General features: G+C 43.9%; 1 pseudogene across 1 annotated transcript in view; it reads right to left on the minus strand.

Annotated features, from left to right (window-relative positions):
• LOC121826294 (cytochrome P450 3A25-like) overlaps positions 1-20,064 on the minus strand; it is a 127,111-nt pseudogene that overhangs the window by 20,435 nt on the left and 86,612 nt on the right. The window contains exons 4-9 of the transcript XR_013047731.1: positions 13,652-13,761; positions 7,701-7,946; positions 6,023-6,260; positions 3,642-3,828; positions 2,817-2,910; positions 270-322 (exon numbers count right to left, since the gene is read on the minus strand). The product of XR_013047731.1 is annotated as a cytochrome P450 3A25-like (transcript). The remainder of the gene's footprint in view (positions 1-269; positions 323-2,816; positions 2,911-3,641; positions 3,829-6,022; positions 6,261-7,700; positions 7,947-13,651; positions 13,762-20,064) is intronic.

The raw sequence follows: 20,064 nt of genomic DNA on the forward strand, positions 1-20,064 counted from the left end.
AACTGAATTGGCGTTGAGATGATCATGCATTTCTGAGCACATATTAGAAGGTTCTGAGCATTAGGTGCAAAGACATTGAGTCTTGGAGCCCTTGATTAATCAGTCCAGAAGATGTCCCAGTAGGGAATACCCCCATGGAATTCTTGCTGTTCAAATTCACAACTGTCATGTATTAGACCCTGGCAGGACAACCTCCAAAGGCCTTGTCCTCATGCAGTGGAGTGCTTCATTCAACAAGTCTACCCAGTAGAAGTTTCCAGAATACTCACCCCCATATTTTCCCATACTTTTTATAGCAGTCTATATCAAATTTCCACAAACCCTGGAAAAAGAAACAAAGTCCAATCCATTATTGGCCTGCATACAGTGGATCCCTTCTCTAACTGGGGTGCAAATGACTCAAATTCTGTGAAATCAGGCTTCCTATCCCTCACCAGGGATTAGAGGCAAGTTCTTATTAGAGACACCTGAAGGGGCAGGGGAGACTAGAAGAATTGTCTGGAATGGAGAGTTTAAGGCTGGTCTTGAATTTTCTCAGTGTTGTATCCATTGAAAGAACTGTCCTTACTTATGAATACCAAGCAGTTTCTTGTCTGAGGTGTGTGTGTGTGTGTGTGTGTGTGTGTGTGTGTGTGTGTGTGTGTTGTCTTTGAAATCCTAGAACACTCTGAAATGTTCCTCAAGAATCCAAACTAGGGGAATATGCACAAACCTTCTATATCCTGGTTCAGTATTATCCCGTTGTTTTATTAGTACAAAAGTGACAGAGTAAAGCCAGACTTGGTGGCACACAACTATAATCCTAGCACTCAGGAAGAAGCAAGAAGATGGAAAAGTTGAGGCCAGGGTGGATGTCATCTCAACATCTAAACGAGGGGAAACAAAAGAGCGATAACTGGCCAAGGTGCAGAGAATAGGACGCTTCAGAAACTGCACTAAATGGGACATCGCCTCTGTATAATGATCTCCTTCCCTTGGCACAGGGGTAGAAAGATTGCATGAGCCAGAGACAGAAAACACTACAACAAAAACTGTTTTCAAGGACACAACAGGGCATTTGCACATATGAACTCACAGTGACTGTGAAAGTGTACACAGGACCTGAGCAAGAACAAACCAGACAAACCCTAGCACGGAGAGGAGAGGAGGACATGAAGTGCCCCGCCCCCCCAATCTGAGCAGCTTTTGGCAATTGGCCAGGGCTGGGAGAGGAAGAGTTGGTTTTCCTTAAGGGTGTGGCTCAAGACAGATCAACCACGATCCAGTGTGTGGTTATATACACAACTGAGAGTGTGCAGACAGCACCAATCAGACTCCATGGGTTACAGAAAAATACACAAAGTGGGTAGGTAGGGAAGGACTGGGGATGTGGGGGGAGCTTGGGGTGGGCAGTGAATACAATCAAAACGCATTGCCTGAAATTCTCAGAGAACTAATGCAAATTGAGAAAACATAAAAAGGATCATCAAAAAATTAAGAAGCAATAAAAAGAAAAACGAGAGAAGATTGAGGGTGAGTGGAGGTAATGGGGAAATCATGATGGGATCCAGGAATCAGTGAGAGGCCCCTTTCTACAGCAGGACAGAGCGAAGGAAACACTAGCTCTGAGTTTCCAATGCCAAAGTTGAAAAGAGGAAATGTTCTGTCATGACATCATATCTGTGACTTAATGCAAAAGAAGATTCAGGAAGGGAAATGTGCTGGGGTGAATATGAAAAGTGTTCCCCTTTCAAGGGGGATGGCCTTAAGGCTTTCTCAGGCAGTTGTGGGGCAAGAGAGGTCTCGTTTAGATCTCAGGCCTGCAATAAACTTCTAACTGTAAAACTTGGACTCTGACAGGCAACTGGAGTATGTGGGGAAGGAAATCCTAGCAGAGAGCAGCCGGCTCGCAGGCTCTGCTGATGGCCTGCAGCATCTGAGCTCATTATAATCTAGCCAGATGCCAGCCTTGGCCGATCAACCAAAGCCATAAAGAATCAGCCAACATTCATGGTCCTTGTTGCATTTATGGTGCACTTTCAGTGTCTCTAGAGATTTGATAAAATCATCCTTCCTGGGATGATTCTATAAAGGAATCTGCCTTCACTTAGAAAAGCAAAAATTCTTTTGTCCTATGGTATCTGAGGGTGAGAGACAAGCACTAACTTGTTTCATTTGCAGCCACATCCTACTCAGACTGGCCCTGAGGGTGCTGTCTTGGAGAAAAGAACCAATGCAGAACACCATTACTTTCTCAAACCCTCAAAGATGCCCTGGGTATTAAGACAGTATGGAGTCATTGAAGTAGCTGCAGGGGACACAGGAGTCCCTGAGAGGTTTCTGGTAAAGGGGAATTCCCTGTAGTCAACACACAAGTGTCCTGATGCAGGGATGCTGCAGAGCTGGCCAGCAGGAAGAGAAAAAGTGCTGCTCCTGAGCCCAGTGTGAAGTCTGGTCTAGTGCATACAGGCTGCTGTGGTGCTACTGTGACCAGGCATGCTTTCCTGTGAGTTAAGGACACCTGTGCCTTCCTGGAGGCTCCACTTAGGGAAACCCCAGACTTCTCTCACTCCTGTTCACAGTCTGAGCATGAAGTGCTGAACACCAGGCTCTGATATGTCTGCGGTCACAGCTTTCTAACCACAGCTGCAAATATGTCAGCAAATCCTAAAGGGAAGCCCGAGCACTCTCCTGGATGGACACACACAGTTTCCAGTGGTCTGACACCCCAGAACTTTCTCCCCAGGACTGGCGTTTGCATCTATGGAACTGATCCATAAACGGATACACAAGAAGTCACATCCATAAGAAGAAAAGAAAGCTCAAACAGTACTCACATTTCCGTAGCCCAAAATGGTTCCCAAAAAAGGCAGAGGTTTGGGTCCAGGAATGCCGAGCTTCTTAAAAATCCCATTAGAATAGGTCCCATATCTATAAAGTAAAAGAAAAAGCCAAGAACATTTTATCATGATCCAACCAGCAATGGAGACCCTCCCTCAGGATCAGTGCTAGCTGTCGTCTGCTCTAAAAACACAGCACTGAATAGGAAATGGTTCTGGGTTCTGGATACCGAAAGACATAAAACAACTTGAGTTATCCACAGGAAGGGTGTGTCAGGTGAGGGTTACAGAAAAGAGGGAAGAGTAGATGCCGACCCTCCTACAATGTCTAGGATGCATGATGGGAATTTGTAGAAAGCATGTTAGGGGATGAGAGAGAGAGCAATAGACATGTGTATGCCCAGGGGAGAAGCCTTAAACACGTCATCGGTGCATGCTAAGGAAAGCAAGGAGGCAAGGACAGTGAGAAGTTTAAGCACCTCCATGATCTTGGGACTCCCCAAACTCAGAAGGTCTGTAGTGGTGAATTGTTTATAAATTCTCTGGATTGATGTTGGTTAGTCTGAGTACAGACTGAGAGCCAACTCCATCTTCCCAGGAGCAAGTCTTGTCAAAACCCTCTGAGCCATAATGTAAGAGCTGGAGGGAGTCAGAAGTGTATAATGTCATTGGCAATAATGTCAGTAGGAACTGCACTACCAAAGCCTCGATTTCAACTTCTCCTCCATCTTCTCTTCGGATGTTCTAACAGGAAAGGGAAGGGGGCCTGTGTATCACTCCAACTCCAGTTACAGATAGGGAGAATCTTGGACAGCTACTCACATGTAGATGAGCACCAGGTTGGTAGCCAGCAGCACCCAGGTTTCCATGGAAAGGCTGGGGATCAGCTCCATCTCAGCTTTCCTTCAGCAGTTCTGGCTCCAAGTTTCCCTCCCAGCTGAGAGTCTTGCAGGGCTCCCCTGCTGTGCCCAGCTGAGATCCAATGAGACCAGTCTGCAGTGTTTATGTGCTGAGAAAGGAGGTGGTGTCAGGGATTCAGCCAGTAGAAAGTCCTCCCTTGCACTGCCTGAACTCGGAGAACTGAGATGGCCTTTTCAAAGTTCAAAAGTTCATGCACAATCCTACTCTGACCTCCTTTGAATACATATTCTAGGTGAATATTTGTTCTTCCAGAAACTCAATTAAATCCATTGGCACTAAATTTCTTCTAATTTGCAGGTCTCTTTCATGCATGTTCTCATTCCAAAACACGTTGAAAACATACAGAGAAACTGTACCTACTGATCTTCACCAGTGCAAGGCTTCCTTTTCGTGTGTGTGTGTGTGTGTGTGTGTGTGTGTGTGTGTGTGTGTGTGTGTGTACAATGGGTGTCATCCTCTGTCACTTTCCACCTTATTTTTCAAGACAGGATCTATTACTGAACCTAGAGCTTGCCATTTCAGCTAGACTGCCTGGGAAGCAAGGCCCTGGGGACCACCTTTTCTACCATATACGTCCTCCCTTTCTGCCGTTATAGACATTTGCCAGCAGCCCAGTGAATAATACATGGGTACTAGAAACTTTAACTTGGGTCCCTTTCACAGCAACTTTTCAGAGTCATTTGCATAGCCCCAAATTCCATTTCCTATAAGGTTCCTCTATACCCATTAGGACTTGAAATTATCCATCAAAACACAGCTCAGAAAAAAAATATGAACCTGGTGGAGTCATTTCTCACCAATCACACCCAACAAGGAGAATCACCCTGTGTGCTGCCTAGTTATTTATGTTGACTTGACATAAGCTAGAATCAATGTAGAGGATGGAGCCTCAATTGAGAAAATGCCTCCATAAAACCATGCTGGCCGGGCGTTGGTGGCGCATGCCTTTAATCCCAGCACTCGGGAGGCAGAGCCAGGTGGATCTCTGTGAGTTCGAGGCCAGCCTGGGCTACCAAGTGAGCTCCAGGAAAGGCGCAAAGCTACACAGAGAAACCCTGTCTCGAAAAACCAAAAAAAAAAAAAAAAAAAAAAAAAACCATGCTGCAAGCAAGCTTATTAGTCATTTTCTTAATTAGTGCTTGATGGAGGAGGGTCCAGCCCATTGTGGATAGGACCACCCCTGGTCACATGGTCCTGGCTTCTATAAGAAAGCAGGCTGTGCAAGCCATGGGGAACAAGCCAGTAAGTGGTACCCCTCCACGGCTTCTGCATTAGCTCCTGCTTCCAGGTTCCTGTCCTGTTTGAGTTCCTGTTCTGACTTCCTTTGATGATGAACAGTGGTATGGAAGTGTAAGCTGAATAAACCCTTTCCTTTCCAAGTTGCTTTGGTCATGGTGTTTCATCTCAGCAATAATAACCCTGACTAGGACACCCTACTATGGATTACTTTTTTCCTCTGTACAAAATGGATCTATTTCCTCTCTAAATTCTACTACTATTCTGGGGTGCTGTGCAATTGTCTTTAGTGACAACTGCCTTACCATTGGTGGCTGATATGCCTGGCCTCCATCTGGACATGAATGCTGTTGCTTGATTCTTTTGTACCCATTGGCCTTAGATAGATAGTTTTTCGGATGGATGGGTATATGTCTTGGCCAATGATCTGTCTAGTTTGCAGTCTACGACAGGGTCATTTGAAAGGCTGCTAAATACTGCCTAGTGATCCCTCAGCTTCCACGCCATCCATCCATTTGTGGTCTTTCCTGTAAGGACCAAATGTCAACAGAATCCTGGTTGATCATCCTGAGCTTCTAGTGAGAGTGGCTTTGACAGAGGCAATTCGTCTTGCATTAGCAAGTTAGGAAGTTTAACATGGTCAGACTAAGTCCATAGGTCCCATTCAAATAACCTGTCAGGATGTCTACCAGATACAAAATATTCAGCAAGGGCCTACAGATATAGCAGTGAATAATACCTAAATAATTCCTTGACTATCTCACAGACTGATAGAAAAATGTGCAGGAAACCCCAAATAACAAAGGTGTGGAGGACAATGGAGCATGAAAGAGAAGGAAGAGGTGAAATCCATCATTTCCTCAAGACCCCAACCCTGTAGCAACTGGCTCATGTCTGTAAAAACAGCCTTAATCTACTCATGAAAACATACCCTCCACAGCCTTATCCATCCTGAGAGTTCAGTCTCTTTGTTGGGTTACATTTAGACTAAGTTTCTAATACATAAACTTGAGGGTATGCATTTAAATCAGAGAAATTGCACTTACCAAATTACAATAGTGGTGTGTGGTTTTTAAAATTTCTGCATATAAGAAAGATAATAGAATATATAACAGGATATGGATTACATGCTTCTGGCATTAAGACTTAATCCTGGACCAGCTGGCAAGAGGCATCAGATTGGCATGGCCCCTGGAAGCATCTCTGTCTATTGTAGGCACCAGAGTGATGATATATATGTCTCCTGGTCCTCAGCAGGTATTTCACGAGCCCTCATCCAATTTCCTGTAAGGAAGCTGAATGAATCTCAGTGGGTCAGAAAAGACAGACATAGAAATGTGTGTCTGGGAAGCTGCTGTGTGGAGTGGAACAGAGAAGAGAGGTTCATGATTGGTGAGTGTGACCAAACTGCAGTACATGTGGTATGAGCTTCTGTTATGAGTAACATGCTATTATTACCCAAAATGTAAAGTATTATAATGAAATTAGTGCAACAGAAAGGTAACTTTTAGTTTTTTGAGACAGGGTCTCCCTATATAACTCTGGCTGTCCTAGAACTCATTATGTATGACTAGGCTGTCCTTGAATTCACAGAGATCCATCTGCCTCTACCTCCTGAGTGCTAGGGTAGGTGTGTGCCACCAGGTCTGGCAGAAAATAACTAGTTTTAAGTGTGCAATTTATTCAGTACACTCACTTTTATGCACACACTCCTGCTAATCTGAAACTGTGTGGATTCCTTCCTGTTCTCTATCCCATTACTGACTCCCCATTGTGTGTCTGTCATTGTTGGATGACTCACTCTGGGTCCTTCAAATCATGAAGATCATAGACTACATGTGATTTTTACACCTGGCATGTTTCACCTAGCATGGTGTTTGTCAGGTACTTCTATAGCATAGAATCTATACAGATTTGAACTTTACCCTCAAAAATCTAATCTCCAAAACAGATGCTGATGACAGCATCTTTCCCTCCACAATGACCTCACAACAGACCAAATCAATACTGGACCTAGATTGGACTTAGGACCTAAAACGGCAAACTGGGTTCATGGCTGCCTTTATCTAGTGAGAATGGGACACTAGTCCAGTCCCAAGACTTGCCATTCTCCCCACAAATTTTCACTGCAGATGAAGAATACAAGTAGGGTATCAGAGGGCAAAAGTTTTACAGTAACATTACCTTGCATGATGTATTTACTGTGTCTGCAAGAGATAAGAGTTCAAGTTTGCATGGATTAAAAGATTGAGAGTTTGTTGAGGGCAGAGTTTGCTTTTATGGCCTGAAGTAAGCTAGCTTTTTTTTTTGAGCATGCATACTAGAAACATGGGGTCCACAGTTGATCCTGCTGTCGCTTGTGGTACCCCTTCCCCCTAATTCATACCAGGGAGTAAGTCAGCAGAGGAAAACGTTCCCCGGCCTGCCATCACTGCAGAAGGCCAATTTAAATGACAATGTGCTTAACCCGCTGACCCTTCCACATGCACTATGAGGTAGGTGTGGTTGGTCAGCAACCTCACTTTCTAGAGAGGAAAACTGAGACCGGGAAGACTGAAGGAACTGTCTCTCCACCACTGTGTCACACTGCTGGTCCATGCTGGAGAACGACACAAACACTGGCCATCAGATGCCACAGCATGCACTCTGTCTCCATGGCCATCTGCATAGATGCCCTGCGTGGCAGTGCCTCCAGCAGCCAAGATCTGTGTTCTTGTCTCTTACCTCCATCCATTTCAACTGCAACCAAGCCATCTCTTACGATAAAGGAGATTGTCTTTTGACCTGCCGACCTTCTCCTGTCCTGCATCTGATCTAGTCTTGATCACCCCGAGATTCTTTCCTCCTCCAGGCAAATCTCCTCCTGCACCATCTTACACAGAAGCCACTGGATTCTGAGAGTGTGAGATGTGGTCACTCATGATTGACATTTGATGTGACATCAATAGAAATTGCTAGCTTTGGAAGAACCTGTATCAAAACAGAAAACAACACATTTCATTAACACATTTACCATCACTCCTAACTAAAAATCACAGTACTACAGTTTGGATATAGTTTGAACTCCAGTTCATGAGTCAGAACTGAACTCCAGTATGGTGGTGTTCAGAGGTGGTAGAAACTTCAGGGAAGAAGCATAATGGGAAGTAGATATTGGCTCCCATCCTGTGCTCTAGATTCCTGCCCTGCCATATGACCTATACCTCTTTTTTTTTCATTTTTCTTTATCAAGAAATTATCTACTCACACTACATACCACCCACAGATCCCACCTCCTCCCTCCTCCACCCCCCCAGCCCTCTCTTCCAAGCCACCCCGCACCCCCACATCTCCCAATTCAAGGTCTCCCATGGGGAGTCAGCATAGCCCGGCATGTAGCTAGAGTTTTCCTGCCTTGCCCACAGTCAGGACAAATCTCTGTCACCCACCAGTCCCACAGCCACTCAGACCCAACCAAGTAAACACAGAGACTTATATTGCTTACAAACTGTATGGCCGTGGCAGGCTTCTTGCTAACTGTTCTTATATCTTAAATTAATCCATTTCTATAAATCTATACCTTGCCACGTGGCTTGTGGCTTACCGGTACTTTACATCTTCCTTGTCCTGGTGGCGGCTCCAGGCCGTGTCTACTGCCTTCCTGTTCTTTTATTTCTCCTCTCTGTTAGTCCCGCCTATACTTCCTGCCTAGCCACTGGCCAATCAGGTTTTATTTATTGACCAATCAGAGCAATTTGACATACAGACCATCCCCCAGCACAGCCAAGTGCCGATCATCTCAGACACCTGCACTCAGGCCCATGGTCCTAATCATCCTCAGGCCCATGGTCCTAATCATCCTCTATGCGGACCTGGTGGGTAAAGCCACAGAGAACCCAAGAACGGGCTCCCACAGCATATACACTGAGCCTAGGCAGGTCCCAGCCCCTTCCCACTGCACCAAGGCTGTGCAAGGCATCACACCACAGGCAATGGATTCCCAGAAGCCTGCCCATGTACCAGGGATGGATCCTGATGCCCCTGCCTGGGTGCACCCAAAACAGTTTGAGCCAAACAACCATCTTCCATATCCTATCCAGAGGGCCTAGTCCAGTCCCATGGGTGAGTGGACTGGGTGTGGGAGTGTGGCAGAGGGTGAGGAGTGGGGGAAGAGAACAGGGAAATGAGAGGGTCAGGCTGGAACAGGAACAGAGTGGGAGGGCAGGGAGGAAGATACCATGATAGATGAGGACATCATGGGAATAGGAAGAGGCAGGGTGCTGGGGAGGCTCTCAGGAATCCACAAGGATGACCCCACCTTGGTCTGCTGGCAGTGGTCCAGAGGGTACCTGGACTGCTCTACTCTGGTGACTGGTCTAGGGAATAACCTATCTGTCATCCTAGAGCCTTTGTCCAGTGACTGATGGAGGCAGATGCAGAGATCTATGGCAAGGCACCAGGCTGAGCTCCAGGAATCCAATTGATGAGAGAAAGGAGGAATTCTATAGGCAAGGGACGTAGAGATCATGATGGGAGGACATTCAGAGATGACTGGCCAAACTAGTGGAAGCCAATGAACTGTGGATCTCTACCTCTTAATGATGCTCCCACCACAACACACCCTGCCATGATTTCACAGATTCAGGGATCCTGCCCATAGTCAGTGATAAACTATTTGGAATCATATCTTCTAAAACAATGGGATAAATAAAATTATTTTTCATACACCAAAGTCTCAATATCAGCAACACCTGCATATCAATGTTTCTTGAAGTACTCACTATTTATGATTGCTAAGTTATAAGACCAACATAGTTTTTAAAGAAAATATAGCATAGAATCTTTTCAGTCATAAAAAGGGGAATAAAGTTATATTATTTGTAAGAAAATGGATACAACCAGAAATAAGCAAATTAAGCATATTAAGTCATCCTCAGAAAGACAAATATTGGATATTTCTGTTATTTGTGGGTCCTAGCGTTGGTGGACACGAAAAAGTATTTATGTACATATGATATGAAAGCAGAGTGAAGCTGTCTGGGAGGACTGAGGGTAGAAATGGGAAAATGGAGGGGAAAGGGAAGGGTAGCACACTATGTGGGCTATGATCAAAGTACATTATATAGGCGCATATATAGGTGCATAAAGGTGGCCTTATATAATCATGCACAATGATTGGGGCAGAAGTGTGTTATCATGGATGTGTCCATACTCCAGTGTGAAGATACCACTCTGGGCTTGGAGAGAAGCAACACCAAGAGAGATTTAAGACAGGAAGTCAGACTAAGGACAAAAGGTAGGGTGACCTAACCGCACTGTCCAAAGGAAGTCACCAGTGGAGTTCTGACACCTGAGAAGCACTCCACACCTGTCACTCACTCACTTCACCTTGGGAAGACATTACTATTCTCCTTCCCCTGTCCTGCTCAAGGAACTACCTGTTCTTAGTTCCCAAGTTCTAGCATACTATGAGCTAAGTTCAAAAATAGCAAGCATGTGGACTTTAGGAAGGAGAGCAGTGGGAGGAAGGTAACTGAAGCTGTCTGCCATGTAGAGTATGTTGCAATTTGAGTGAAATTACTGACGGTGACAGTTATTGGCTGTTGACTTGCAGCATTATCACACTGGAATAATCCCTGTTAAATATTAAACAGAGACCTCAATTAACCACATAAACTTCATGAATTTCAGTTTGTCCTCACTCTGTGTTGGGAACTCTGACAAAAGGGACTTGGCTCAGCCCAGGTGTACACACTTAATAACAACTGTACTGCTGTCCTCAGGAAGTCATGTCTTTTACTGCTTCCCCCAGGTAAGGTATGCTTAAATACACCCAAAGGGCATATGTGGGAAAACCACTAATAATGACATGTACCTCATGTTTTTCTGTAATAGTGTCTCACTGGTGTAATCATACCAAGAAAATCCCTCAATGAACAATTAATCCTTAGTAAATTCAGATATTAATCAATGAATATTAGGCAGATACATTAAATAAAATTGGGATTCCTTAGTGACCACTCTAATTTTTCTGAAAAGTGGTCAACAACATATCCAAAAATTATGCTAGCCAAAGGAAAGGCCAGAAGAAGCCATTTGAATTCAAATGTCTTCCTAGCCATTAAGTTATGGGAGAAAAGTCAGTCTTAATGATGACATGACTGTAGTGACACCAGAAGATTGGAGATACTTTCCAGGAAAGGGGAATGGGCCGTCTAACACTCCGCTTCTATTCTAATGGGTTACAATGAGTGCAATGTGTACATTTTCACTAGAGAATAACATCAACTTATGAGAAAACATAAAATTCTTTGGTAAAATTAAATATATAAATAAATCTCAAAACAGATTCCCATAATTTGGGTTGGTAGTTCCCCTCTTCATCATTTCATAAGATACAAAAGGAAATGGGTAAAATGTCAACCATAATTGGTATATGATATATAAAGATGTAATTTGTGATGTCAATGGTATAATGGATGGAGGTTGAACGAAAGAATGCAACTGTTTTATACAACCTACAAAAAGTTTAAATGAAGTTTACAAGTGATTATTGTATTTGAACATGTTTCATGTATTCCTCTTGTCAGCCACTGAGGATAGACCTGTAACATGTACACTGAAGGAAAAGAGATCAAGTCTGCTTGGCTGTCTGGATGCCTGTTCATTATTCTTGGCTGTTTGAGAGGAAAACTTTAGGTGAGGCTCAGCAGATATACCTTCTGGGTCATCCATCTTCCACACGGATGTGTGTCCTTGGACAGAGTCTTTTGAAAGCTCTTTATCTAAATCTTAATTGCATTCCTTTCTGCTGTTTTGCATTAGGTATTTTCTGGGTTTGGAATGTTCTCCCACTTTCTGTCAGTTGACTCCTACACTACCCCCAGTTTTAATGAATCGCTAAAAAGGTTCCTAGGTTAATAAACTAGTCAGATTTATAGGTATAGTTCATGATAGCAAAATATGTTGGTATTGAGAGCTTCTGCTAAGTATATCATACATACATGGAGATCTTATGTGGCTTACATTGGTTCTTTATTTTCCAGACCAATCAGAAATGAAACACAGATTGGTGTTTCACAACCTGCACCTAAATAACATTGTCAACAAAAACTCTTTTGCATAGAGATCCCATTCCAACTACAAACCATGGGGATGTGACAGTTTGAATGTTAACTGTCCCCCAGGGGCTTGTGTGAATGAACACATGGTTCCTCTCTGATGAAGCTAATTTGGGAGGTTGTGGAACCTGTGAGACAAAATGACAAGCTGATAGACAAAGGTCACTAGGTCCAGGCTTTGAGATCCTACATTTCCTCTGCTTCTGATTCTGTGTCTTCTTCCTGGTCAGTACCATGTGATGATGCCACAAGTCGTGAGCACTATCTGTATGATGGACTATACCCCTTAAGATGTAAGTCACAACCAACTTCTCGTCCACTAAGCCGCTTCTATCACATACTCTAACAGAGTGCTGGGAAAATTAGCATAAAACTATGCCAAGAATTAGAGTGTTTACTGTGAAATTTTGACCATGTGTCTTTTAGGCCTTTAGTTAAGGTTTGTGGTAGAAAAGTCAAAAAGCTTTGTGATATAGGTTGAGGAAACCCTAGGCTTTCACCAAGTGCCTTCCCCCACTGAGCGTTCTTGCCAGGACAGAAGTTACTATTTTAATAAGTCATTGAGAATTAGGCATATGTCCCATGACCATCCAGGAGAACATTCCGATATGCATTGCAAAGACCCAGAAAAAGGAGAGGGTTCGACTCTGTTTGGAGACCTGTTTGACTGGAGAGTGAAGTAAGACTGAGAGAAGAGTTGAGACTAGGGAATGGGTCAGAAACCTGATGGCCAACAGCAAGTGTCTGATCTTGCTGTGCTCATGAACCTTTCATTAACTGCATTTTGAAGCCAATCCCTTCCTGAGCCTTTTAGGCATTCATTACTAACCTACCCATAGAACTTTATTCCATAAAGTTTAGGAAATATTTAGATATTTTTTTGATCCTAGATGCCAGAGAGAGAAGAGGGTAGGAAATTTTATAACTGCTAGGGGGTTCAAGCTCCTAAGAGGAGTAGATATGGGGCTAGGTGGTCTTACTGGAAACATAGGTCCACAGAGCCACAGATGATGCCAGGTCTGATTAACACCCAGGAAATTAATTCCTTACCCATTTGTTACACTCATCGGAAGGCATGTGATAAGATGAGGTGGTTATGTGAAGGTGATAAAGGTCGGTAGTTCATTCTCAACAAACTCATGAAATTGTAACCATGTGGTTGGGATTTTCTGAGACAAGAGTCCCAGTTTGCTGGCCTGGACCTCACTATGCAGACCATGCTGGCCTCAGACTCTCAGAGATCTGCCTGCCTCTGGTTCCTGAGCTATGGTATTCAATGTGTGCTCCACCACACACAGCTTAATCAGGGCTTTAGCCTTAGTGTGAACTTGCTCCTCTTTTGACACTTGAATGTACACTGTGCACTCTTCACTGTGCATTCTAGTGATGTCACTCTACAATGCTCTTAACTCTTTTGAATTATTTGTGAAATTCAGAGAATGGGCAGAGTTGGCTACCAGCCTGGTGCCCTAGTCTCTTCAGTAATACATTCAAATTATATGTGGTATTGAATAAAGATGGTGAATAGGCTTGAAAAGAAATACTTTTATTCAGCTAGGTGGTGGTGGCACATACCTTAAATCGGCACTTGAGAGGCAGAGCTAGTCAGATCTCTGTCAGGTTGCGGCCAGCCTGATCTGTAGAGTGAGTTCCAGGACAGCCATGGGTACACAGAGAAATCCTGTCTCAAAAAAAAAAAAAAACAACAAAATGTTAGAAATATTTGTATTCTCCACATAATAATGTTCATTATAAAATATTGAATGGAGAACATTTGACATGAATTTAACTACTAGAGTTATCATAATTCTTCTCATTGTTATTAAAACCATAAATAAAATTACAGGCTATCATTTACTCTAATCAGAGCCCAACTGTAATGGATGGAGTCAAGTGTCAGAGATGAACCTCCACACTTCAGTCATGTACTTAATGATTTCCTTTACACTAGACAGTTGATAATACTATGCACAGACATTGACCCTGTTCAGAGAATGTACTAACTTCTTAACCATTAAGATTACAGACAGTGGATTAAGCCCATCTTCATTTGGACTTCATTCAAAGGTAAATTTGAGTCTATGTGTTCTGGGACACAAAACCCTTGATGAATACAGATGGACTCATTAGGGAAATTCACACACCAGTTATGATGCCAACTCTCAACACAACCTTTAGGACAATTGATTTTTGTGGTTGAAGAAGCCCTTGCCCACTAGAAACTAAGGGACCTTGAACAAACACAGTGAGAAGAAATGAGTGAACCATCCCCAACTCTAGAGAAAACAGATAAGGTCCATCAACTACAAACATGCTTTACAAACGCATGAAAACTATTAATTTTAATACATATTATCTAACCTGTGGCAAGATTGCACAATGAAAGCAATCCCCCAGACATTAATTTAGTAAAATATTTATTGACCACCAGCTGTTTATAGGGCCTGAATCACATATGTTCATCAGCTTATCAATTGTTGGTTGTCCTGTAGTTTCATTAACAAGTGAGTTTTAGTTTGATTTTACAGCTAGTGAGAAAGCTTTTGCCCATCAAATTCTGTAACCTTTATAAGAATGGAAAGTGGCTAAAATTCAGTTTAGATTAATTTTAGAGTATTTCAGCAAATTTGATTTAGTCTAAAATTTAAATCCAAGTTGCTTCCAATACAATATTTTACAAAAAGAGAAAGAAGTGAAAAGTTTAAATTTGGGGTTTTCACATTTTAAAAGTGTTTACTAAAGCAAATGTAGGAATACTTGGTTTGTACAATTATCATGCTTAGACTTACAGCTACAGGTTTTAAGGCTGTTTTAAATTGTCCCCAGTTTTGGTCTTCCCTATGTATTTCAGCTGAGAATCTGACGTGATTTTTCTCATGGTATAGACTCAGGCAGATGGATAGATGGAGGGGTTGGTGGTGAGGTTTTGCCTCCACAGTACTGGGCTGAAAGGTGTGTGCCTGATGGACTGGGGTGTGTGGAAATGACTTTAGATTACATATTTAATACATAAGAACTGTTGCTTTTGCCTAGTTCCCCCCCTTTTTTTTCCTTTGAAAGGATGTTCATCTAAGACAGAGGAATTGAAATCATTTCCTTAGAATTCAAGACGGCAGGAAAACTGGTTATATGAGACTCTCCTCTGGCAAGCCCCACTAAAATCATGACTGCTTAACAGAGGAATTTCAAGCTTCCCTCCAGATGCACAGGTTTGGGTTTAGTGCCCTCAGTTGTCAGTTATGGTAACTGAGGCTGTAAAAGTATCTTGTTATGGGGTAGACTGGAGAGATGAGGACTATCTTACATTTAAATGGTGATTCTATTCTTAAAATCGTCTTCTTAAGTGCTAAGAAATTTTCTAAATTTTCTTTTTTTGCCAGACAAACTTAAACTGCAATTTCAAAAGATTGATTTAGAATTGGCCTCTCTGTAATAGAGATAGTTTTGCATGATTTCTGGGCCTTGGTGCATAGGGTATATACATATTGATGTCGAGGTGGGTGCCCCTTCTGTTCTTTCTTTCTTTCTCTCTTTCTTTCTTGTTTTTTTTTTTACATTTTTATTGATTCCTTGGGAATTTCACATCATGTACCCCAATTCCATTCGCCTCTCATTCCCTCTGTATCTGCCCTTTACCCTTGCAGTGTCCCCCCAAAAGGAAAACTAAAAAAATAAATAATGCAATTAAGATGAAAATAAAATAACAAATAAGAATATTAATTAAAAAACAAAAACAAACATACAAACGAAAACAAAAAACAAAACCCACTTTACTCCTCGGCCTTTCCTGCCTCGCCATCGCCTCTGCATTTGTCTTGGTGGCACTGGGAGCTGCCGTGTGTCAAGCAGGATACCCTTTGTCCACACAGCTTTACTTGCAAATGTTCATTTTGTAATGTGATGTTGGTCTGGTACGAGGCCTCTGGCTTTTGGTACACCATCAGTACTAGACCCTCACTGAAAATCCTCTTGGATATCCTGCCATTGCCCTGAGTTACAGAGATCTCTGTGGCTATGGTTCTGAAGGACCAGTCCTTTTAAATGCTCCTGCAGGTCACAGATGGAGTAGAGGTTGGGGTGTGCCAACTCGAAGCTCTGGATGCATGTGTGGGTGGTAGCTGAGTTGGTCTGACTTGGCTGCTGGGACCATCCCCCTAGGTGGGGGACAAAGGCAGCTTTCACAAGAATGTGTGTGGGTGGGGGTTGGGGGGCAGTTCTTCTATTAGGGGTGGGGACAGCTCTCCCATGCAGAGGTCATAGGGGTCACTTAGCTCTCCTGTGAGAGGCCACAGTTCTTCCTGGGCTAATGATGGACTGGGCCAGTTCAGCATGGTCCTTATACTTCAACACATGGTTTACATGGGCCCCTGTGGTAATACGGGCATTGGAACCAACACAGACTGCAGCTGTGGCAGGACAATGAACCCAGACATGGCCACTAGCAGTGGCTTGGGCCCAGATGTTACCATAGCCCCAGGTGGCAGCACATGACTCTCAGGCATGGACCCATTAGCAGTGTGGTCCCTAGACTCCAACATGGCTTCAGGTGGCCGCCCAGATCCCAGACAGTCTCATGACCCTCCAGGGTAACAGGAACCATGGACCTCAATCCAGACCCTGGCTGCAGTAGCGGTGTGGACCCAGACACGGGCCCCTGGCCACACAGTGCAGGCCTGGATATCAACATGGCCTTGGGTGGCAATGTATGCAACTCAGGTCAGATTGGCCCCAGCAGCAGCACATCTCTTGGACCCGAACATGGCCACAGGTTGAGGCCCAGAATTCTGGCATCCTTCTGGCTTTTGGTGGCAAACACAGGCTGTGGACTATGGACCCAGATACAGTCTTCAGTAGCATCCTGGGTGGGGAAGTCACCACGGCCCTGGGTGGCTGCAGAGATGGGTGAACTTTCTATAGAACAATTGCTAACAGAAAATACATTTTGTAGTAAATATTGTGAGGTTGGATATTTTTTATTAAAAAATTTTTTTCATTCATTTTATACACCAATCAAAGATCCCCCTCTTCCCTCCTTCTGTCCCCCCCCAGCCTCCCCCTCCCAACCCACCCCTACTCCCCCTCACAAGAAGACAAGGCCTCCCACAGGGAGGCACATCCAGTAGAGGCAAGTCCAAGCCCTTCCCCCTGCCTCAAGGCTGCACAAGGTTTCCATCATAGGTAGTGGGCTCCACAAAGCCTGCTCATGCACCAGGAATGGATTCTGATCCTACCGCCAGGGGACCCCCTCTCAAGCAAATCAAGCTACACAATTGTCTTGCCATGCAGAGGGCCTAGTCCAGTCCCATGAAGGCTCCACAGCCATTGATCCAATTTTCATGAGTTCCTACTAGTTTGGTTTGGTCATCTCTGCTGGTTTTCCCATCATGATCCTGATGCACTTGCTCATGGAATCCCTCCTCTCTCTCTCTTTGACTGGACTCCTGGAGCTCTGTCTGGTGTTTGGCTGTGAATCTCCGGATCTGCAGGCCTGACCGAAGAGCTATTCCTGCTATACCTCTTACCTGCTAAAAACTGGCTGGAGGATTTTAATGGCCCTGATCCTTGACATCTGACAGTTTCTTTTCCATCACAGATTCAGACTAGATGGATATCTTCAGTGGTGACAGATGGACAAGATCAAACAAGGTGATAGATCAGTGGTATCTTCAGAGAATATTGCTCAAAGACAAGGGAAGTTGACTGAATCAATCAAAGAGAATCTTACTGGGCAGAATAACCTTTGCCTGTTATCTTCATTAGGTTTTTATTGGTGTGATAAAACACTGACCAAAAATATCTTAGGGAGGAAAGGGTTTATTTGACTTCCATTTCTCCATCACATCAGGGCAGGAACTCACAGCAGGAACTGAGGCAACGTAATGAAGGAGTGATGCTTATCGACTTTCTCTAGAAGGCTTGCTCAGCTTGATTTCTTATGTAAACCCAGACCACATGCCCAGGGGTGGCAACTCTGGCAGTGGTCTGGGCCCTACAATATCAAACATTAATCAAGAAAATGAACCACAGTCTTGCCTAAAGGACAACCTGATGGAGCTGTTTTCTCAGGTGAGGTTCCCTCTTCACAGATGAACTGGGCTGTATCATGATAACAAAGAACTAACCAGCACAGATGTGATTCAGTCTTGAGAAGCTGAGGCAGAGAACACCAATGTTTTTGAAGCTAGCCTAATTCCCATTAGTCCCTTTGAATTCCATTGGTCCTTTTTAACTCCCTCTATATTTCATGCTATTATTTTATTTTTATTAAGAGATTTTCTATTCACTTTACATACCAACCACAGCTTCCCCTGTCCTTGCTCCTCCTGACCCCCAGCCCTCTCCCCAACCCACCCCCATTTCTACTTCTTCCAAGGCAAGGTCTCCCCATGGGGAGTCAGCAGAGCTTGGTACATCCAGTTGAGGCAGGTCCAATCCCCTCCTCCTTGCCCTAAGGCTGCACAAAGTGCCTCAGTTGTGCATTAGGCTCCAAAAAGCCAGCACATGCACTAGGGATGGGTCTCAATCACACTGCCAGGGGGCCCCCTAAGCAGTTCAAGGTAAACAACTGTCTCACTTATCCTGAGGGCCTAGTCAGTACCATGAAGGCTCCTCAGCTATTGGTCCACAGTTCATGTGTTTCCGCTAGTTTGGCTAGTTGTCTCTGTACTTTTTCCAGTCATCTCTTGCTCATTTTATTTCTTCTCTCTCTCATCAACTGGACTCCTGGAGCTCCGCCTGGAATGTGGCCATGGATCTCTTCATCTGCTTACATCTGTCACAGATGAGGGTCCTATGATGACAGTTGGGGTATTCAGGCATCCTATCACCAGAGTAGACCAGTTCAGGCATCCTCTCAACTATTGCCAGTAGTCTATGGTGGAATCATCCTTGTGGATTCCTGGAAACCTCCCTAGCACTCTGCTTCTCCCTATTCCATGGTGTCTTCATTTATCATGGTATCTCTTTCCTTGTTCTCCCACTCTCTTCCCGTTCCAGCTCAAACCTCCCTCTCCTCTAAACTCCCATCCCCTGTCTGTTTCTTGCCCTCCATTATGCCTCCTCACCCCCAGGTTGCTCATGTTGATTTCATTCATTTCACCATTTTGTTGAGTATTTTTGCATCAATGTTCATGAGGGAGATTGGTCTGTAATTCTCTTTCTTTGCTGCATCTTTGTGTGGTTTGGGAATCGGGGTAACTATAGCCTCATAAAAAGAGTTTGGTAATGTTCCTTCTCTTTCTATTGTGTGGAACAATTTGAAGAGTATTGGAATTAGCTCTTTTTGAAAATCTGGTAGAATTCTGCAGTGAAAGCATCTGCTCATGGGCTTTTTTTGGTTTGGAGACATTTAATGACTGTTTCAGATGTTTAGATGCTTTGGCTCTAAAGCAGTTGTATATCTAACAGAACCTGCCACATAACTGCGTGTGTGTGTGTGTGTGTGTGTGTGTGTGTGTGTGTGTGTGTGTGTGTGTAATTTGTGTGGATGAGGGGGTGACATTCCCTGTAATGGAGGCAATGGAGGCAATACCTTGAAGGACCAGTCAAATCACATATATTGGGAGTCTTTGGCTCTAGGCAAGTGTATACCTAACAGTACAGGGGCTTAGATGTGTGTGTGTGTGTGTGTGTGTGTGTGTGTGAGAGAGAGAGAGAGAGAGAGAGAGAGAGAGAGAGAGAGAGAGAGAGAGAGAGAGAGAGAGGAATGAGGGAGAGGGAGGAGAAAGAAAGAGCGAGAGACAGAGACAGACAGAGAGAGATGGGCTGTAGGGAATGGACACCTAGCAGCAGAAGCACCTTGTTGGCTGTGTGTAAGCAGTGCTTTGGTTCTATGAAGGACACCTCACAGGACCAATCACCTAGAGGTGTATGTGGGGTTGTGTTTTTGTATGGGTGATACCTCTACCTCACAGAACTTAACACCTAGTAGCATATGTGGGGATTTCCTTGTATGGTGGCTATCTTCTAGGACCTCATAGCTAGCTGAG

This window comes from Peromyscus maniculatus, chromosome 23 (genome assembly GCF_049852395.1).
Source record: "Peromyscus maniculatus bairdii isolate BWxNUB_F1_BW_parent chromosome 23, HU_Pman_BW_mat_3.1, whole genome shotgun sequence".
NCBI classification, from domain to species: domain Eukaryota; kingdom Metazoa; phylum Chordata; class Mammalia; order Rodentia; family Cricetidae; genus Peromyscus; species Peromyscus maniculatus.